The sequence below is a fragment of the Mesocricetus auratus genome, unplaced genomic scaffold, assembly GCF_017639785.1.
Source record: "Mesocricetus auratus isolate SY011 unplaced genomic scaffold, BCM_Maur_2.0 Super-Scaffold_100015, whole genome shotgun sequence".
In the NCBI taxonomy this organism is placed as follows: domain Eukaryota; kingdom Metazoa; phylum Chordata; class Mammalia; order Rodentia; family Cricetidae; genus Mesocricetus; species Mesocricetus auratus.
This window is the reverse complement of record NW_024429198.1, coordinates 46,153,239-46,173,212: the sequence shown is the minus strand read 5'-3', so window position 1 is coordinate 46,173,212 and position 19,974 is coordinate 46,153,239. Positions and strand designations below refer to the sequence as shown.

General features: G+C 46.3%; 1 protein-coding gene and 1 long non-coding RNA gene across 2 annotated transcripts in view; one reads left to right on the top strand and one right to left on the bottom strand.

The window, feature by feature from the left end:
* The window catches only part of Kctd1 (potassium channel tetramerization domain containing 1), a 196,493-nt gene that overhangs the window by 25,702 nt on the left and 150,817 nt on the right, over nucleotides 1-19,974 (top strand). The window lies entirely within an intron of this gene.
* Nucleotides 11,721-12,797, bottom strand: LOC110343444. Its single transcript, XR_002385715.2, has 3 exons — nucleotides 12,749-12,797; nucleotides 12,589-12,648; nucleotides 11,721-12,505 (listed from the first exon to the last, which is right to left on the bottom strand). It is a non-coding gene; the product is annotated as an uncharacterized LOC110343444 (long non-coding RNA).

Below are 19,974 nucleotides of genomic sequence, written 5' to 3'. Positions count from 1 at the left end.
TGCATTCTTGGCGGTGAACTCAGGTGCCCGTGTTCATGCAGTGAGCACCTCACCAAAGGAGTCCTCTCCATAGCTTCTATAAGCAACGTGAGTCACTCCAAATTGTCAAGCTGGGACCATCCCACTCACTCAGTTTCCCACAATCCTGTATTGGTGAATAGTGGAAACAGTTTGATGCTAGGCTGTCCCACAAGTGTCCAGATACAGGGCCTCAGAACAGTCTTTCGAGCTTGGGTCCTCCACAGGGCTTTGAGCAGCCATGGGCTCAGTCTCTGAAGGGAGAACAGGCCTGGAACTCTTTGTTAGTTCCATCTGGGGTCCGGGACATGTGGATATTTTGAATCACTAACCCAGCCTGGCACTGGGAAAGGACTAAGAAAATTCTAAGGAAGTTGTTCCAGTGTGAGGGGCCTGACTTACCCAGGTCAAAGGGTAATACCAGCTGTAGCCTTCCTGAAAGAGCACAGGTTTCCTTTGCAGAATGGAAACAGCCATCAGATCACTTCATGACTGTGTGAGAAGAAACTCCATTGTCTGACAAGGATAGTTCAGGAGAGGAGAATTCTGTAACCATGAACAAAGATTGTGGCCAACCACATTCAGTGACAAGTCAGTGTCATTTCCCCCCTCCCAGACAAACACTCATCTCCAGGGTTCACTGGCCAGTCAGTCTAGCCTTCCTCACAAGTCCCAAGCACGTGGGAAACTCTCACAGTCAAGATGCCACCACCTCGTGGCAAGCATTTTACCCAAACCAGTAACCCTCCCAGCCCCCATTATCAGTAATTTGAGTCACTCAAAATTGTCATTCTGGAACCATTCTGCCAACTCTATCCTCCGCTGTCCTGCAAAAGAAATACTGCTGGTAGGAGCAGTGAGCTTGCCAGCCTATCCTGTGATGTGTCCGATGGCTCGGGCACAGAGAACGACAACCGAGTCTGTCCTCTATCTTCCATATTCCTGAGGACACATGCGCATACGTACCTGCACACACAGGAACACACACGCATATAGGCACATACACACATTTTAAAAAGATGCTCTGTGCCACCCAGTTGACACTGGTTTTGCATTTCACCAGCCCCATACTAGCGTCTCTTTCCCTTCACCCCACTGAGACGCCCCCCGCAGCCCCACCCCATAAATCCTCCCAATGCCTGCCCCCAAACTTCCCTCGCCTGCATCCTTGCCTGCTATTACAGGCTGTTTGTAAGAGGTACTCTTGGTAGTCTGTCGCTGGTGGACATCAGCAGGGCTGCTGAAAGACGCATAGCTCGTAGCTCTGCCTCGTGTGTAGGGTGGGGACATGCTGGGGTCTTTCTAATCTACTTGTCATGTGCCACCCAAGTAACTCTTCACTATTCAAAGCAAGTGAGGCCTGGGGACAAATAGCCAGGACATCACTTGGAGTTTGTTGGGAATGCAGACTTTTTTGTCCCATCCCAGACTCATGCTCACACCATTGGTTTTGTGTGGGTTTTTTGTTTTGTTTTGTTTTTTGAAACAGGTTCTGATGTATCCCAAACTGGCCTGAAATACTATGTAGCAAGCATGACCTTAAACTTGTGAACTTCCTGCCGATGTTGGAGTTATAGGTTTGGGCTGCCACGCCCAGTTTGTGCAGTGCTGGGAGTTGGACCCAAGGCTTCTTGCATAGGGGACAAGTGTTTTATCAGCCTATCTGCAGTCTCCGTTCCCAGGATGGTTTTGTTTTGTTTTTAAATTCGGAATGACTTTTTAAGTTTTATATTATGTGTGTGACTGTTTTGCCTGCATGAATGCAAACCATGTGCATTCTTGGTGCCCTCCATAAGAAGAGGATGCCAGTTGCACTGAATCTGGAGTTACAAAAAGTTGCGAGCTTCCATGTCGGTGCTGGGAACCAAACCCATGTCTTGATCGAGAACAGCCAGTGCTCTTAGCCATCTAGCCACTTTACAAGCCCCAAGAGTAGGTTTTTAACAAGATTGTGGGTGCATGTTTGTCGGAGAGAACCTCTCTTACATTCAAGAGAGGCACTGCTATGGCGTAAGAGACCTCGCCTTCTGCCACAGCTCGGGCTGAGGTGGAGGCATGGTTACAGAAATTGCTGCCCTCTAAACAAAGACCAGATTCTTGGGGATTTCCCAGAAGTTGGTGTAGGCAAGACAAGCTCACTCAGGGACTGTGGCCAAGGCTAGATGACCTTACATGCATGCACAAGTGAGGTTGCCATTCGTGAGCAGCCCCAGCACCAAGACCAAAGAACTGGCAGAAACAGTTTCACATCGACATCTTTGTAGTTTCTCGCCCCAGCCCTGTGAAGCAGCACAGAGTTCCTTGTTGTTGTTACTTTGTAGACGAGAAAACTGAGCCTCTGAGATGTCTCGGGTTGTATTCAGCTCCCCCGGGGCATCACTGTGCGGAAATAAATGGGGCATAGAACAGGATGAAACACATGATGCATACTAACCACCAGGGGCAAAGTTTAAAGTCTGAAAACACAAAACCCTCAGAAACTGAGGTAAGTAACAAAATGTTTTTTTCAGTACTGGGGGATTTGAACCCAGAGTCTCGCCCAGGGTAGGTAAGAACACTCCTGCTGAGCTACATCCCCAGTCCTTTCCTAGTTTAACTTGGAGACAAGGTCGTGTGGAGGAGGCATCCAACCCACCTCTGCCCTGTCTCTCTGGTAGCTGGGACTACAGGAATGTACTGCCGTATCCTGATGAAAATGAGTAATGGTTTAATGCAATGTTCTTGGGAATCAAAATTAATGCACAGAAGCTCTGGGGAGCAAAATGTGTCGATAAAGATAGAGTCTGAGGCAGCTGGAACGGAGAGGAGAGAGACCAGGGAAGTATAGTCTCCTTTATGCTGTTTTGAGATAGAGTCGCATGTAGTTCAGGCTGGCTCCAACTCGCTTATAGCCAAAGATGATTTTGGATTTCTGATCCCCCTCCCTCCACCTCCAGAGTGCTGGACTTATAGGTGTGCACCACTGCCCCCCAGCCATTTTTTCTGAAATGCTGGGGATGGAACCCAGGGCCTCAGGCACAGTAGGCAAGACATCTACCAAGTGAGCCATGCCCCTAATTCCTATGATTCTTTCTCTAATGATAGAGTTTCTGTTTAACGCAGATATTTTTCTTTAAAAAGATTACTTTATCTGTATGCATATGTGTGAGTTCCTGAATATATGTATACACACCACATTCATTCAGTGTGCTTGGAGGCCAGAAACATGTCAGATTCCCTTGAACTAGAGTTACCATTGTGAGCCACTGTATGGGTACTGGGAACCAAACCCTGAACCTCTGTAAGAACAGCCAGTGCTCTTAACTGCTGAGCCATCTCTCAGGTTCAGCACAGATACAAAACATAATAACAATTGTAGTTTTCAAATTCTCCCTCTTGCGTCCTGAGTGTTTTTTTATGTTTTTATTTAAACTAGAAACATGAATGCTTCAAATGTCAATCCCAGCTCCCTCTCCCACCCCTCCTCCCTTGTCCCTCCACCAACTCCCCCCCACCCCAGCTCAATCCCCCACATCATTCCCCAGGGAGGGTGAGGCCCTCCTTGGGGGGGATCTCCAGAGTCTGTCATTTCATCCAGGGCAGGACCTAGCCCCCCCCCATCCCCGTGCCCAGGCTGATAGAGCATCCATCCATGTGGAATGGGCTCCCAAAGTTCATTTGCATGCCGTGGTGAACACTAATCTACTACCCAAGGCGCCAAAGATTTCTGAGGCCTCCTCACCAACACTACATTCATGGAGTCTGGAGCAGTCCCCTATTGGCCTCTCAGCCATCAGTCTGGGGTTCAAGAGCTCCCCATTGTCCAGTCAGCTGTCTTTGTGGGTTTCACCAGCACAGTCTTGACCCCTTTGCTCATCACTCCTCCCTCTCTGTCACTGGGTTCCAGGGGGTCAGTTCAGTGTTTAGCTGTGGGTATCTGTCTCTGCTTCCATCAGTTACTGGATGAAGGTTCTAGGATGTCACATATGGTAGTCATCAACCTTATCATCAAGGAGGGGCTATTAATGTAGTCTCCCCACTATTGCTTAGTTTTCCAGTTGGTGTTGTCCTTGTAGATCTCTGGAAATCTCACTAGTTTCAGCTCTCTCCTCAAAGATATAATGACTCCATATATTATGGTATCTCTCATCCTGCTCTCCTCTATTCTTACGCCAACTCAGCCTTCCTGCTCCCCCACGCCTTCTTCTCCCCTCCTCTTATCCCCTCTCTTTTTCCTGGTTTCCTCTCCCCTCCCCCCATGTTTCCAATCTTCTCAGGAGATCTTGCCTCATTCCACTTCTCTGGGATATAATGCATACCGTTTGGGAACCTCCCTGTTTCCCAGACTCACTGACCCTGGGATTGTAGGCTGATACTCCCCTGATCCATGTCTAAAATCCATATGTGAGTGAATACATACCATGTTTGTCTTTTTGTGACTGGGTTACTTCACCCAGGATGGGTTCTTCTACTGCTGTCCATTTGCCTGCAAATTTCAAAATTCCATTGTTTTTTTCTGCTGAGTAGTACTCCATTGTGTAAATGTACCACATTTTCTCTATCCACTCTTCAGTTGTGGGGCATCTAGGTTGCTTCCAGGATCTAACCATTACAAATAGTGCTGCTATGAACATAGTGGAACAGACATCCTTGTTGTATGAATGTGCATCTTTTGGGTATATGCCTAAGAGTGGAATTGCTGGGTCTTGTGATAGACTGATTCCCATTTTCCTGAGGATTTCCATACTGATTTCCAAAGTGTCTGTACAAGTTTGCACTCCCACCAGCAATGGGCAAGTGTTCCCCTTTCTCCACATCCTCTCCAGCATAAGCTGTCATTGGTGGTTTTTGATTTTAGCCATTCTGACAGGAGTAAGATGGTATCTCAGGGTTGCCTTCGATAGCTCAGTTGGTAGAGTGGAGTCTCTCACTTTTATGAGTGTTTTGAAACCCTCTTAAGTATTACTACTATCATCTCTGCTACAGCCCTCAGAGATGTTGAGTGTGTGGCTTGAGGAGTTGTGTCTGATTTTAAATTCTGAGGTCCACACTTCCCCATCGCGTTCTCCTGGGCAAGCCACAGTCCACAGTTCCTGCTCCTGTGTAGCGAGTGTTACCTTGGGAAGCCACAAAAGGACACAACATTGCAGTTGTCATGTGGATCTCTGTCATTCTTGCTACTCCTAGGACCACGTCTAAAACAGTTCAAGATGGACAGCAAGTTTTTGCTGTTTTGTATTTTAGAAATCATCTATAAATTTTAATCACAAACACGTCGAATCAGTCTGTTGATTTTAGTTCAGCCTTTCCTCTTAGCATGATCCCCATTCCTCCTCCTCTGTTGTCATCCCCATGTCCCGTAACCCGTGTTGACATGCCTGAGCTGGACATGGCACATGCCTGTAATTCAGCTGATGGTGTGCGGAAGCAAAAGTCTCTGGAGCTGAAGGCTAATCTGGGCTACATGACAAAATTCTGCATCAAGAAAAAAATGGAAAGAAAAATCTAATGCGTATGTTATTATATGTCTTTCTGTGCTTCCATAACAAGATATAGACATGGCATACTAATGTGTATAAACATGCACACACTGGGATATGAAAGTTGAGACTCTTGTCCCACAGAACAGGATGTCATCAAGACTTTTCTGAATTCTCCTGGTGGATAATAACCTGGAAATCCTGGCAGCTCTATCCCTGCCTGTCACATGCAGCATAACTCTGTGTTTCCCTGGCAGTACACCGGTCCTCAACACAGATTCAACCTCTGGTCCTCTGTGGAAGAGGCTGTACTTGATCCCACTTTTGAAAATAATGTTACAGTTACCGATACTGATCGGAGGCTCCAATGCTGTAGACTCCTTTTCCCATGTCTAGAACACGACGTAAATGGAATCCCACAGAGCTATGGCTGAATTATTTTGTCAGTGTAACATTTTTTTAGATTGAACCACTATGTTTGCCTTGGTTCCTTTTTCTGTCTCTGGGATCAAATACCCTGACGAACGGGGCACAGTACAGGAGAAAGAGTTTCTTTTGGCTCATCGTTTGAGGTGACCATGCATCAAGGCAGGAACTTCAGGCAACTGACCACAAGGCGTCCTCGGTCAGGAAGCAGACAGTGGTGTGTGCTCAGCTCATTTTCTTCTTATTATATGGTCCAGGTTCTGAGCCCAGGGAACAGTGCTGCCCACTGCAGGCCTGATTTCTCACCTCATTCACCTGCTAAAGATAATCCCTCATTGATGCTGCAGAACACTTTCCTGGTTGACTGTCAACCTGTTCAAGCCAGCCGTTAAGACGGACAGTCACAGGGTTGCTGGTAAATAGTTCTGCTCATTGCCGAGTGGTCTTCCATTGCACAACACGTCACAGCTCATCTTTTGTGTCTGCTCAACATAAATATATCCATTTTAACAGATACTGCCTGGATCTTAACCCAAGCGCTAAAAACATCACCTTTCTGACCACAACATACATTGTAGAAAGTTTTTATATTGGCGGGCTTGATGGACCTGGTGTCACGTGTCATTACTTTGCATGACTATGGCAAATTATAGCCTTGTTTGTACATTTGTCTGGATTTATGGCTCTGCAAGCTCTCATTCTTCTTTATTTTTCTGTTGCATCACCAGTTTCTAAAGCCATGTAAGTTATTTGTTATCTAATTGTAAGGCTTTTTTTTTTACCCCAAATCTGTCATCTGTGGCTTGAATTTGTTTATAATACCATTTATCATGCCGATGGTGTGTAGATTTTAAATTTTTTATCTTGATTTTCAAATAATAATTGCATGTATTATGGGAACATATAAACTTTTAATATGTTCTTTTAATGGCCTCTGTGTTTTTCAGTCTTAAACAGTTTCCTTGGTCTCTACATTGTCTGTGAGCTCTCCTAGATATTGCTGTAATAACTGCTGTTCACACTTAATGCTGCAGGTTCTGGGGATGTGTTCTTGCAGAAGGGTATTTGATTTCAGAGAGGTAGCCAGTTACATTGCTGTTGTTCTCTCATAATTTGCCTTCCCAACTAACAGAACTGCTCATTTGATATGAAAGTATATTAAATTCTCACATGGAAGACGGTTCCTACACTCCCTTTTCTTTTCCATTGACCATTCTTTTTTTTTTCTTTTTTTTTTTTTTTTGGTTTTTCGAGACAGGGTTTCTCTGTGGCTTTGGAGGCTGTCCTGGAACACCCTCTGTAGACCAGGCTGGTCTCGAACTTACAGAGATCCGCCTGCCTCTGCCTCCCGAGTGCTAGGATTAAAGGCATGCGCCTTCTCATGCCCATATAACCCTGTGGGGGAGATCTCAGGAACCTGAGGTACTGGCCACACCCATTTGGGGCGTGGACAGAGGGATGTGAGAAAGGCAAGAGAGGGGAGAAAGAAAGTAACAGCTCTCTCTGGGATCCTGGCTGAGGCTCGGAGAGCTTAGGACACTGACCCAGTCTGATGTAAGTGATTGCACTCTCTAAGTAAATATCTTAGACACCCTTTGCCAATATCCTTGTGTGGATCAGTTCCATCTACACAGCCCTTATTTCACATCAGCTTTACAATGTACTCTGAGGTCTGAGGAGGCAATTGGCTTTTTTGTCATTTCTTTCCACTATTTTTGTGTTTTTAAACATCTACTCTCGTGAAAACTTGAAGTCACTTTGTAGAGGTTCCTGTCACCCTGTGGGTTACACTTTGGCAACCATTGTTCTAGACAAACGGTTTCCTGTTTTGCCCTTTGAAAAAGCCAATGTCATTTTGACCTTGGGACCAACACAGACTGGTCCCTCATCTGCACCTCTCCTACAGTGCTGTCTTTTCCTGGCAAGTTCCCCTTCATCCTTAAGGTTCCAGTTCAAACATCTCTTTCAAGGGTCGGTGCCCAAAGTCTCAGTGGCCACTGTGTCCTGGATCCCAGTAAACATCAAAATAAATCTCCAACACAGCTTTCACTGAAACTTAAATTACATAGCACCTGTGTGTCTATCCATTGCTATTTGCTCCTGGAAAAAATGTAAACTGACACCACCCACCTCTCCTGCCTCATACTCCCTCAATCATCACATGACTGAAGATAGAGACCTCAGTGGAAGCTAGGGAACTAACCAATAAGTAGACGGTCTCTGTGCCTGGGACTTAGCTCCACCTTAGCAGTAGCTGAGGCAGTATCGTGGGTTGCACTGCACCCTGGGTACTTTTCCTGTTGTTATGACAAAACATCTGACAAGAAAAACTTAAGGGAGGAAATCTTACTTCCCTCAGTTTCGGGGGTTTCCATCAGTGATAGGGGGCAGGGGTGGCAGGCTGGCAGAGATGTTCACCATTGTGCCAGACAGGAGGCACCGTAAAGAAGGAACAGGAAGAGGACGGACAGAGGCCCCAGGGCACACCCCAAGAGAAATACCTCCTCCATCCCAAACCCACCTTCCACAGTTCCACATCACCCGTCATTCTTGGGTCAAAGTCTTCCAGAGCCAGCTGTCTCTAGAATAGTCAGTCAGTCCCTCACAGATACGAGAGAGGTGCGCCATTTTCCATCCAATCCTGTTGCCTGCCAAGGGTCACCGCCACACCAGTTATGGTGGTACACACCTGTGTTCTGGGCCATGGAAGGATCAGGAAACAGGAGCAGGACTTCAGTGCCTTTCTTGGCCATGTAGTGACTTCCAGACCGGCCTGGACTACATCAGACCCCACCCAAAATAATACAGGCTGGTGAGATGGTTCAGGTAAAGGCACAAGGCACTTGCTGCCAAACTTGATGACATGAGTTTACTCCCTGGGATCCATATTATGGAGCAGAGAGAATGGACTACTGAGAACACTGTCCCCTGACTTCCACATCCATCATGACCCCCATGTGCACCACGGGTGTACATAAACATACTAAAGAGTGTTTAAACATCAACCATGACCACTTCCCCCTTTCTCTCCATGTTCACTCCCCAGCTTTTGTCGCCAGTGTGGAGGTGACGAAGGGCAAACCCATCTACTGATGGGCAGTTGTTCCAAACTTCCTGCTTCACGCTTTGCCTTGGGCTTCTCATCATCTGTGAGCCAGAAAGACAACCCTAGGTCTTCTGGTTCATCTGGGACAGCCTCAGACTTCCTGAGACAGTAAAATCTTTCTTATTTATGCACTCACTGAAAGTCCCCTGGTCCCTCAGCAAATACACACACTTGAAAACCTTGAAAAGTCATCAGAAACTCTCCAGCCACTACGAGCCACACTTGAAAAAAATCCACTCTGAACTCACAAAATTATCATTCCGTCCCAGATTTAAAGCCAGTTGTGGTGATTGTAGTGTATATTCTGCAGTTCTGGCTGAGAGGGCAATTTAATTAGAAGCCTCTGTCTCTAGGCACTTGTAACTCCACCCTGCCCCATCCCCCCAAAAATAATTCTTTAGGATGAAATTCATGCTGCCTCTCAGCCTAAAGGTATATTTTCCTGTAGAGCATTGAGTAAGATTTCATTTAGGCTATTTTAGAAATTCTAGTAAAAGGGCAAAAGGGGGAATTTCACCACTTAAGAAATCACTCTGATACTTTTTTTTTACTTAAAAAAAACTCAATGCAAAGTGATTTCTTAAGAACTTTCAAGTTGCCGTTCTCGGTGCCTTTGGCATGTATGAAGAAATTTCGTTGAACTGTAATGAAGTTGTTTCCCAAATGTATGTTGTTTGGATGGAGATTCATTTCCATTTTTTAAAAGCAACTAGCATAGAAATGGTCCATGGGGAATTATGATAAAATCAAATCCATGATAAAAGGACTGTGTGTGTGTGTGTGTGTGTGTGTGCATGCTTGTGTGTTTGTATGTGTGTGTGCGCCTGTGTGTGTACATGTGTGTGCATATGTGTGTATATTGGTCAGCTACTTGGCTTTTTTTTTTAGAATGACCTCAGAAGTCTTTGAGGGTCAGGTCCTTGTTTTATAGGTGGAAAAAAACTCATGTCAAAGAGTTGCACGAGTGTCTTGGCCTGAATGAAAATATCAGTGATGATGAAATGTGTGCTTCACACAGACAGCCCCTGCCCAGGGCAAGACTGTAATCACACAGACCCTGGCAGTCACATGTGGGGATGCACTAGCCCTGGCAGATCATTTGAGGCAGCCTTCTTCCAGACATGGTTGGAGCACAGTTCTGCCACCAAGTTCCCAGCCTCTGTGCAGGGCAGGTGCTTCTTCCGGGGTGAGGAATTGCAGTATGACTTCCCTCAAAGTGGCTTGTCCCTGTCATCCCAGCTCTTGGGGGATAGAGGCAGGAAGACTGGAAGTCCAAGACCAAGCTTAGCTACACAGTGAGTTTGGGGCCAGCCTGGGCTACATGGAACTTGTTTCAAAAAAGAAAGAAAATGAAATGAAAATGTCCAAGAGCTAGGTCTAGTGGCACAAGAAGTTGAGGCGGGAAGAGTCCAAATTCAAAGCCTGCCTAAGCTACAGCGCAAGTTCAAGGCCAGTCTGAGCAATTTAGTGGACTCTTTCTCAAAATAAATAAATAGATCTAAGGCCAAAGCTCAATGACAGAACACTTGTTCCAGCTCTGGGTTCAATTCCTATTCATTAAAGAAGAAGCAAGGGTGTGGCCGGGAGTTTCTAGACCAGGTCACTCAGGTTGAGTAACCCTCCCTTTTTCCTACTATGCCACTAAAAACTGAATGCAGACATAAACCTAAATTAAGATGAATGTTAAATTGTGTGCATTGGAGTGTCTTGTGGTTCTTTTATTTCCTGGTCACACCAATTAAGGGGCAGTCATGTGACTAAGGATATACAGCTTGGTCACAGGGCAGCAATTCCACAGAGAGTTTTTCTGAAGCTGAGAGAGTGGTAGCTTTGGATTATGGTGCCATTTAAAATGATGTTACAGCATGGGTCAAACCATATGAATTTGTGGGTGTGCAATTTTCTTTCATATTTTCCAATTGTATTATATGAGGTTAGCATAAGGCCATTTTCACACAAATGAGCAATGTCCATTGATGCTGGTATCCACTTCTGCTACTCTTTTTCTACTCTTTGGTTCTCTAAACAGTTTCCATTTCATGGCATATCTGTGTACATGGCATTATGCATCTGTAATGTCCAGGGCCCACAGTGAGAGGAAGAATGCCATGTTGGTCCTTCTCAGATGGACCCGGCCCACTTACTGTGATGACCTTGGTTACCTCCATTTCCCTGAAGAGGATATAATTGCATCCTTCTGCAACTGTGTGTATGACGTACAGCATGTTCTTTACCCACTCTAGCAGCAAGGTTGGCGCCATAACTTGGCTATTGTGAGCGTGCAGTAGGTCTGACCACAAAGCATACTCCAGGTCTATTTGCTTCACTCAAATGTGTCGTGTGCATCTGAGAGGCAACCTGCCAACCTGCAAACCTGGTGTCCTCAGAGCAATTCAGACTACACACACTAAGATTTTGGCATGAACAAACCCAAAATATGAGATGCTCTCCAAGACCCAAAAGTAATACAACCATAAGACAAGGGGGAAGCAAAACGATTCAGTTGGTAGCGTGCTTGCCACCAAATCTGACAACCTGAGCTCAACCCTCAGGACCCACTTGATAGATGGAGAAAGTTGTTCCTGAAAGTTGTTCTCTAACGCTACTCCTTTGACATGGCAAGCTTACACACACACACACACACACACACACACACACACACACACACACACACGTAAATGAATTTTAAAATTTAAGCCATGAGAGACACATGAAGATGATACATAGTACGCTATTTTGCATGTGAAGTTTGAAGTGCAAAGCAGGTAGAGCTTGGGAGCACTGGAGCCCAAAGGAGGGACCTGAGACCAGTCATGGAACATCCCAGAAGGAGGTGGGACATGAATTAGGCCTTGAGATCTTCAGAAGATGTGTGGCTGCCATGATGCTTCCTTTCTGTTTCTGGGATCTATCAAGCGACCTAACCTGGGCCCTGTGATGGCGGCACCCTTTGTTAGAATGTTCTTTCCCATCAGCCTCAGCTCCTGTTTGTCAGTGAGCGGCACCCGTCAAGAAGCCCTGGCCTGCCCAGCCAAGCAGCCCTCCCCACTCAAGCCCTTTCCCTCATTCTGTTTCCTTTCCCTCCTGGACGTCACCAATATACAAACTGTCTCCTTCCTCCCAGCCCTGTGATGAAAACACAGCTTCACGAAAGAGGGTATGCCCAGCACAGACTTAGACAGTTAGGTTGCAAGCAACAGAAACCCCACTTGAATTAGCTCCAACAAGGAAGGTATTTTCTTGGTGGCTGATACCATAAGTCCCAGTACCCATTACTGGGATCCAGTTTCTTTCTGCAGTGTCAGTTTCAGCTTGGGGGCAAAATGACTGCAGCAGCTCCATGCTTCTCACTAATGTAACATCCGCCAGGGTAGAGGGCAACTCTTTCCAGGGATTCAAGAGGAGTCTTGAATGCCTCTGATTGGCTGGCTGGAGTCACTCCACGTGCTCTCTTCAAAGTCTGAGTAGTAGGTCCAGAGAGAGGATGCTGAGTTGCCTGAGCCAGGGAGGAAGATGTCAAGATGTAAAGCAAGAAGGAAATGCTGGGCCGGGTAGGTAGGTGAACTGCAGGGAAAGTACCTGCTGACCATGACGGAATCCAGACTGCAGGATGACGTGTGGGGTCTTGGCTAGGAGATGCTGTAGCATAAATAATAATTGTTCTTAATAAAAACTCAGAGGCAGACATTGGGGCTGAAGATCAGAGAAGCAAAGTGACCGACCGCTAGAGAGTTCTCACCTCTACCAATGCTCAGACCGAAGGGCGATCCTGTCCTCAGACTGCACCGCTCTCCACCAAACCTCAGACTGCACGGAGCTCCTGTCTCCTCCTGTCTTACATTCCTCTGTAGTGCTGGGATTAAAGTGCTGAGATCACCTTTGTGTGAGTCTGTTTCTCTTTTAGACTGGATCAGTTTCCTGTAGCTCAGGTGGCCTTGAATTAACAGAGATCTGTCTGACTCTGTCTCCCGAGTGCTGAGCTTAAAGGTATGTACCACCACTGCCTAGCCTCTATGGCTAACTGGTGTGGCTGCTGGGATTAAAGGTGTGCGCCACCACTGACTAGCCTGTATGGCTAACTAGTGTGGCTATCTCTGCACTCTGATATTCAGGCAAGCTTTATTTGTTAGATCAGAAACAAAATATCACCACAAGATGCTGTTTGGTTTTTGCCAAAAGGACCTTACCGTGTAGCTCAGGCTGACTTCAAACTCATGGGAATCATGCCTTAACCTCCTAACTGCAAGGATCTCAGGTGAGGCTTCACACCCAGGTACTGCTGTAAATCTTAGACGGAGTGTCTAGCCATCACTTGGTGGGTGATGGAGTGCTTCGGGGAAGGCTTGATTTCTTCATAACTTCATGAAGTGCCGAGGGGAACATTGGTAGACATTTGCAGACTCATCGAGAAGAGACGTCAGTGTAGGGAGGGGCAGGGTGGATTGCTGCGGACAGAGAAAGTATGGAGCCAAGGAAGCCTTTTAAGCAAGCACAAGGGTAAGATAATTAGAAGGTATAGCTGGGACTGAGTATGTAGTCATGTGGTACAATGCTTGCCTAGCATGCACCAGGCCTGGGGGCTCCTCCTAAGCACCCCAGAAACCAGGCATGGCACCTACCTGTAATCCCAGCCCTTGAGAGGTCCAGGCAGGGGTTGAAGTCACCTTAAGCTACATAGTGAATTCAAAAGAACCCTGGGCCGCATGAGACCTTGTCTTCAAAACAGCCCAGAGATGTGTTCAAAACCAGTATGGACCAGCGTGATGACTAACAGAACGAGATGGAGAAACTGCACACATCTAGAATAAGCCACCTGCTAAGGGCCTGGAAGACCTGCCTGCCTGCCTTCCTCCCTGTGTCCCCTCTCTTCCTAGGTAATGCCCTCCTGCTTTTCATTCCTGATCGACTCAGCTTGGGTCACGACAAACCCAAGATCCTGCAGGTGTATCCCGAAATGCCACACCACCTGTCACCTCACAGCTGGTGGCCTCCTGTACCTGCCTCAGGTCATACTTAAATGTCACCTTCTTTTGAGAATCTGCCACACTCCCAAAGTATCATACACCCATTGTTTCCAGTACGAATATCTCTTTCCCCTTTTGGCAATCACCCCAGATCATAGTGAAAGGACTCCAGGCCTTGTGTCCAGATGACTAGGAGGAAATAGTGTGTCCCTGGAAGTTTTGTCTAGAGAAATGGCTTTAGGAAAATATGGTGGCTTTGACATGGGTGTCATTGATGTGACCAGATACTGGACAGAAGTGGCTTTAACTGTATGTTCAGTTAGCTCAGTTTCATGGTAGAGAAGGCATGGGGGCCAACACAGGTTGGTCCGTGACCACAGGAGCTTGTAAAATGCCTTATACTCAATTGGTGACTGAGAAACAGAGCTACGGCCAGAGGTAGATCATAATATAACCCTGAACGGCCATCCTGCACCAAACCCTAACCCTGTGCCAAATCTCCTCCTAGCCTGACATGTTCCAAAAACTTCTCAAACTGCCACCAGCAGGTCACCAAATGCTCAAACACAGGATCCTGTGGTGGGTCTTCCAATCACGACCCCCCCAAACCTATACTCTAGGGACAATGAAAATGGGGCGATTGCTGTTCTCAGAAGCCTGCAGTGTCGATTACAACACAGCCACCTCATCCCTTAAACAAGCAGCATGCACCCAAATGGAACTGGGAGTGTCACGGGACAGACGTGTGCTGAACATTTCTCACTTTTTTTATTTTACTTATCAGTTTCAAAAACTGAGCACATCGTCTTTTTTATACAATCAGAGGCAAAATCTACACTCAAAGTCAAGTAATGGGTGTGCTGGGCGGATTGTTAGTGCTTGGAGGGATTGCTAGTGTTTGGGGGACTGTTGGTGTTTGAGGGGACTTTTAGTACTGAGGGGATTGTTAGTGTTGAGGAGATTGTTAGTTCTGAGGGGATTGTTAGTACTTGGGGGAATTGTTAGTACTGGGGGATTGTAGTTCCTGGGGGATTGTAAGCATGAGGGGGGTTGTTAGTACCTAGGGGATTGTTAGGGATACACTCACACAAGAAGCTTATAATGGGCATCCCGACATAATCAACTCTAGTTTCTAAGCAGAAGGAGCTGGTTAACCTACTTAGCACAGCAAGACGCTCTGAGGGTTTGGAAATAGCAGAGACATGCGTGCAATTTATGTCCAGACTGAACACTGGCCTCTCATATTGGAAATTAGAGGACTGAGCTGGGCTATGCCCTCCAGCAGAGTGCTTACTAGAGTCCCGACAAGACTCTGCATTTAATGCCCAGGACTGCACACATCCAATCCATAATGCCACTCATCCCCTATAACTTCTCGGAGAGCAACACAGTTGCTTCAGTTCTAGCTGGGTAATACGAGCCCTGATTTGCAACACAGAAAAGCACCTGGAAGCGGACGTTACCTGGATCCGCGGCACACCACATTCGACACAGATCCACACAAAACTGACCAACGCTGAGATGATTCTTGCCTTTCTGTCCTTTCCTGTTGGCATGTTTCCTTGTCAGGGGACCTTGTCTGAGGAAGATGGAGGTAGAGGTGCCCTATTCTAGTTTCCTTCAGTCCTTGACTTGTGATTCCTGGCGACGGAGGTGGGGTTTGATGGGGCTCGCTGAGCTCTGATGATGCACAGTGAGCTAACCCTCCCTAGAGCAGTCTGTTAGCATCCAGGAAGCTGAAGCCCCAGGGCCTTTCCACTTGGGCCACACCCAAGGGCGCCACCACCACCCATCTGCACAGCCGCTTTGAAGAGGCTTGTGCCACCTCTCTTGCAGACGAGAAAAATAAGATTTAAAAAGATAAAACGGATTGCTTGCGGTCATGTGGCTGTCAGTGGCAGAGTCTCTCTAACCTTTTAACTTCTTACTCATTCAACTCTAGTGGGTGTTTTAACTCATGGCTGCAGTCTTGATGCCTGGCACAGGAAGAGCAGACAACAAAGGATGGGTTATTTTCTGAGCTGTGTTGAGGGTTTTGCTCTAAAAGTGCACATGGCCCAGCTGTCTTTCTTGTCTCTTTTTATTCTATCTTTTCTCCCGCCCCCTGCCTCCCACCCCTCCTTCTCTTTCCTTTCCTTTCTTCTTTCCCTTTCTTTTTATTCCATTCCTGTTGCTTATTGCTCAGGGCTGTGGTTTAGAGATCAAAACAAATACATTAAGCTAAGTTCTCTCTCCCATAGAACACCACATACATATATACACACATACATACATACATCATGTGTGTGAGAATGCATGCATACTTGCGTGTGCACCTGTGCGCGTGTGCACCTTTCATTTCAATTATAACACTCAGGAGATCTGCACACCACATTCTAAGTGCCAAACCATCTTGCGCTGTATCGGCAGCAGCGGCTGTGACACAGTTTGAAAAATTAAAAGCATTAAACTGAAACCGTTGGTTAACTGAAAATACCTCTCATTCATTTATAAAACATCATCCCCTCTGCCTTTCTCCTATTTTTAGCTCAATAATAAAAGTAGCTAGCAGGGCAAAAGAATCCTGCTTATCTTAATTTTCCTGTCTCATATTTCAGAAGCTAAGTCATCAGTTCCCTCACTTCTAGAAAGCTGTGTCTTCTCAAGGAAACGTGGGAAAGAAATACGTTGAGAAGCCCATGGATGACCCACATCTGTGCACAGCGACTGACAGTACATTCCTCCTGGTTGACATAACTAGCTTGGTGGATTACAGCAATGCCTGTTCACTGACACTGAGTCTAGCAATACCCAGACATAATCTATGTGCTGAGTGCTTGGAGGGGCTTCGCTAGAGAGGTGACCTTGGGGGCTGTTCTGGAACAGCCAATTTGTTTAAAATGCTCGTGTCCACCACTTTTAGGTGTCAAGTGAGTAGATCATGACAAGCCCAGCAAGTCCTGGCCCCCTTTCCTTTCTGACTGTGCTTGGTCAAGGTCAGAGAAAATGCACATTCCAGTAACCATCAAAATAATGGCAGCTTTTGCTTATTGCCCACATTAGCAAAATACAGAATATTGAACTTACATATCAAAATCCGTCCCTTCGTGATATTCTCACCAAAGCAAGCCAATCTCTCCGATCATCTCGGCTCTAGGCTATGTTAGGTGTGATGCTTTGAAGAGGAGGGCTGGATGGTTCAGTGGGCAAAGACAATTGCCAAAAAAGCCTGATAATCTTAGTTCAATGTCTGGAACCTGCGTGGTACACCTGGGCATAGATACAATCAATTAATCAAGAAAAATCAATCAAAATGTTATAATCAACTAAAACAAGAAGTGATGCATTAGGAAATAGGGATGTAGTTGGGAGAGTGCTTGTACAAAGCTCTGGGTTCAATCCCCAGTACCTATTAGAAGTCAAGCACGGAATCACATGCCTACAATCCCAGTGTCTTGAGGTGAAGGTAGAAAGATTAGAAATTCAAGATCATGCTTGGCCAAATAATGAGTTCAATGTCAACCTGGGATACATGACATCCTGTCTCAAAAACCAAATAGCAAGAAAACATCAAGATAATGTCTTAATAGGAACGATAGAAAATGGGAAAAGGAGGCACAGAGAACATGGAACTTATCCACCCTCTCATAACTCCAAAGCAAGCTTGTCTGTGATGGGGTAGTGAGGGAGAGTAAGGAAAAAAGACACTCAGTCTCCAATCCCTGCAACACAAACCCAAGACAGTGAGCCATGCATGGCAGAGGTGACTGTCTCCACTCACTATCTGAGGCCCACTAGGAGGAAATAGAAACAAACACAACTACTACGCAACTGTTGTCCCCCATGTTGATGAAAAGCACCAGGATCCCCAGTTCCTGCTTCTGGACTGGACTGTGGGGTGCATATGCCATGCACATATACATTCATCTGATGGATGCCCAAAGTCCAGGTTCCCTGCCTAGAATTCGCTTTTATCTCCAGCGCAAACACTGCCACTTTCAAGCAGCAGGTGCACATCCACACTCCCAATGGGACGGCATGCTGTGTGCCTCAGGCTTTGCAAGTGTCCAGCACTTGAAGTACTTGAAGAGGATAGTACTGAGAACAGGGAACTTACCCAAAGCAAGCATTTCCTTGCCAGCTCCGTCTTTACGTCCAAGCTTGATTTCATACTCAATTCATTATAGTGCTCATTGGGACACGGCACTACTCAACTCTGCTGCTTACTTCTTCAGTCACTTAACTCTACTAACTGCTCTCCCCCCAAACTCTGCTCAAGTCAAACCAGCAAAGCGTTGACCATGATGCCATGGCCAGTAGCCCTGACATGGCCCTGTTCAGCACAGTCATGATGAGCAGGTTCCTGCAAATGCTGTGGCCAGCAGAGGGATGGTCCTTGAGAGACAAGGTGGAAATTCGGTTCAGTATGACTTAGTTAGCTGGTGCTGGTTCAAACATCTAGAGTCTGATCCCAAGGGGCTTATTTTTGACATATTTAAGCACAGTACAACTTTGGAAGAAAGTTCCTCTGACAATTATTAAGACAAAGCTTAAGACGCAACTACATCAAAACACCTTTGCAAACAACTTGTGTTCTGCAAAGTACCTGTGACCTCTTCCATAAGATGGGTTCTGATGTCTGAGAAGAATGTTTGGGATGAAGCTCTAGGCAGGGAGGGCTTGTGATAAGCATAATAGTAAATCCTTTCAGTGCACATGGGATCTCTTCCATCAGAGTGGATTCTATTGAAGGCGAAGCAATGCGCAGAAGTCTAGGGGATCCCAGAGAAACCTGGCTCTGCAGAGTAAGCAAAGGACATCAGGCTGACATCCACCCCTCTTCTGGGTGGGAACCGTTGTCTGCATCGTTTCCTTGAAGAGACAGGCATGCATGCTTGTCATTCCTGGTTTTCTAGTGCTTACTGGTGAGCACGAGAGTCTTGCGCCCTCTACACCATGAGGGGTGAAGAGAGATACCGCCTGATAGATAGGCTTTGTCCAGTCTCTAGGCAGCTGGGCATCACTGGACTGACTGAACCCTGCTTCTCCAGTGTGAAGTCAGGGACTGGGTAGAGATGGGTGGGATAAAGAGATGGGCTCTTAAGGGAAGTTGTTGGTAAGGTTTTATGCTGTTGGTCAACAAGGCTTCTGTAAGTCCTGCTCAGACAGGGAGAATATTGCCACTTATGGCCCATGTCACTATTCTGCCTTTCCATAGGTCACTTGTGATTTATCTGGTCACATAACTACATCTAAAGCTTTCTTAAGTAGGTGCTGGGTTCATTTTTAAACAGAAACATAAATGAAATTTTATGTCTTTTAAAAAAATTATTGCATGAAGCCAGACGGTGATGGCGCACGCCTTTAATCCCAGCACTCAGGAGGCAGAGGCAGGCGGATCTCTGTGAGTTCAAGGCTGGACTGGAACAATAGCCTCCAAAACAATACAGAGAAACCCTGTCTTGTAAAAACCAATAAAAAAATTATTGCATGAGCATGCTGTCAGCAAAACCTGTTGTTCTTACAATGCTGTACTCTCAATGGGTGTGCCTGCTGGGACAGTCAGTCTTTGTGCTCAGCTTAACTGGATTTAGAATGGCCTACAAGGTTGATAGCAACCCCCAAGACTCCACCGGTAACAGGCAGAGGCGACTCACCATGAATGTGGATGTCTCCATCCCATGGTCCAAGCAGAATGAAAGCAGAAGAGGAGAAAACCCAGCCGAGGGAAGGCCTTGGCCCCTCTCTGTTTCTCGTCTACCAAGAAGGGAAGGCCAGCCTCTGCCACACACGACTGCCTCTGCAATTTGAGCAAAAGCATCGGGCCAAGCAACCACAGAGCAAACCTTCTAAACCCATAAGACACGTTAAATTGTCCTCCCCTTTAACTTGTTCCCTCAGGTATTTGGTCATGGCAGCATTAGAGTAACCTGCTAGAGACACAGCATCTATAAATAACTTAAAGTATCAAGACAATCCTGGTCACCACGGTTAATGAACTTACAGTCGATGACACATGGAT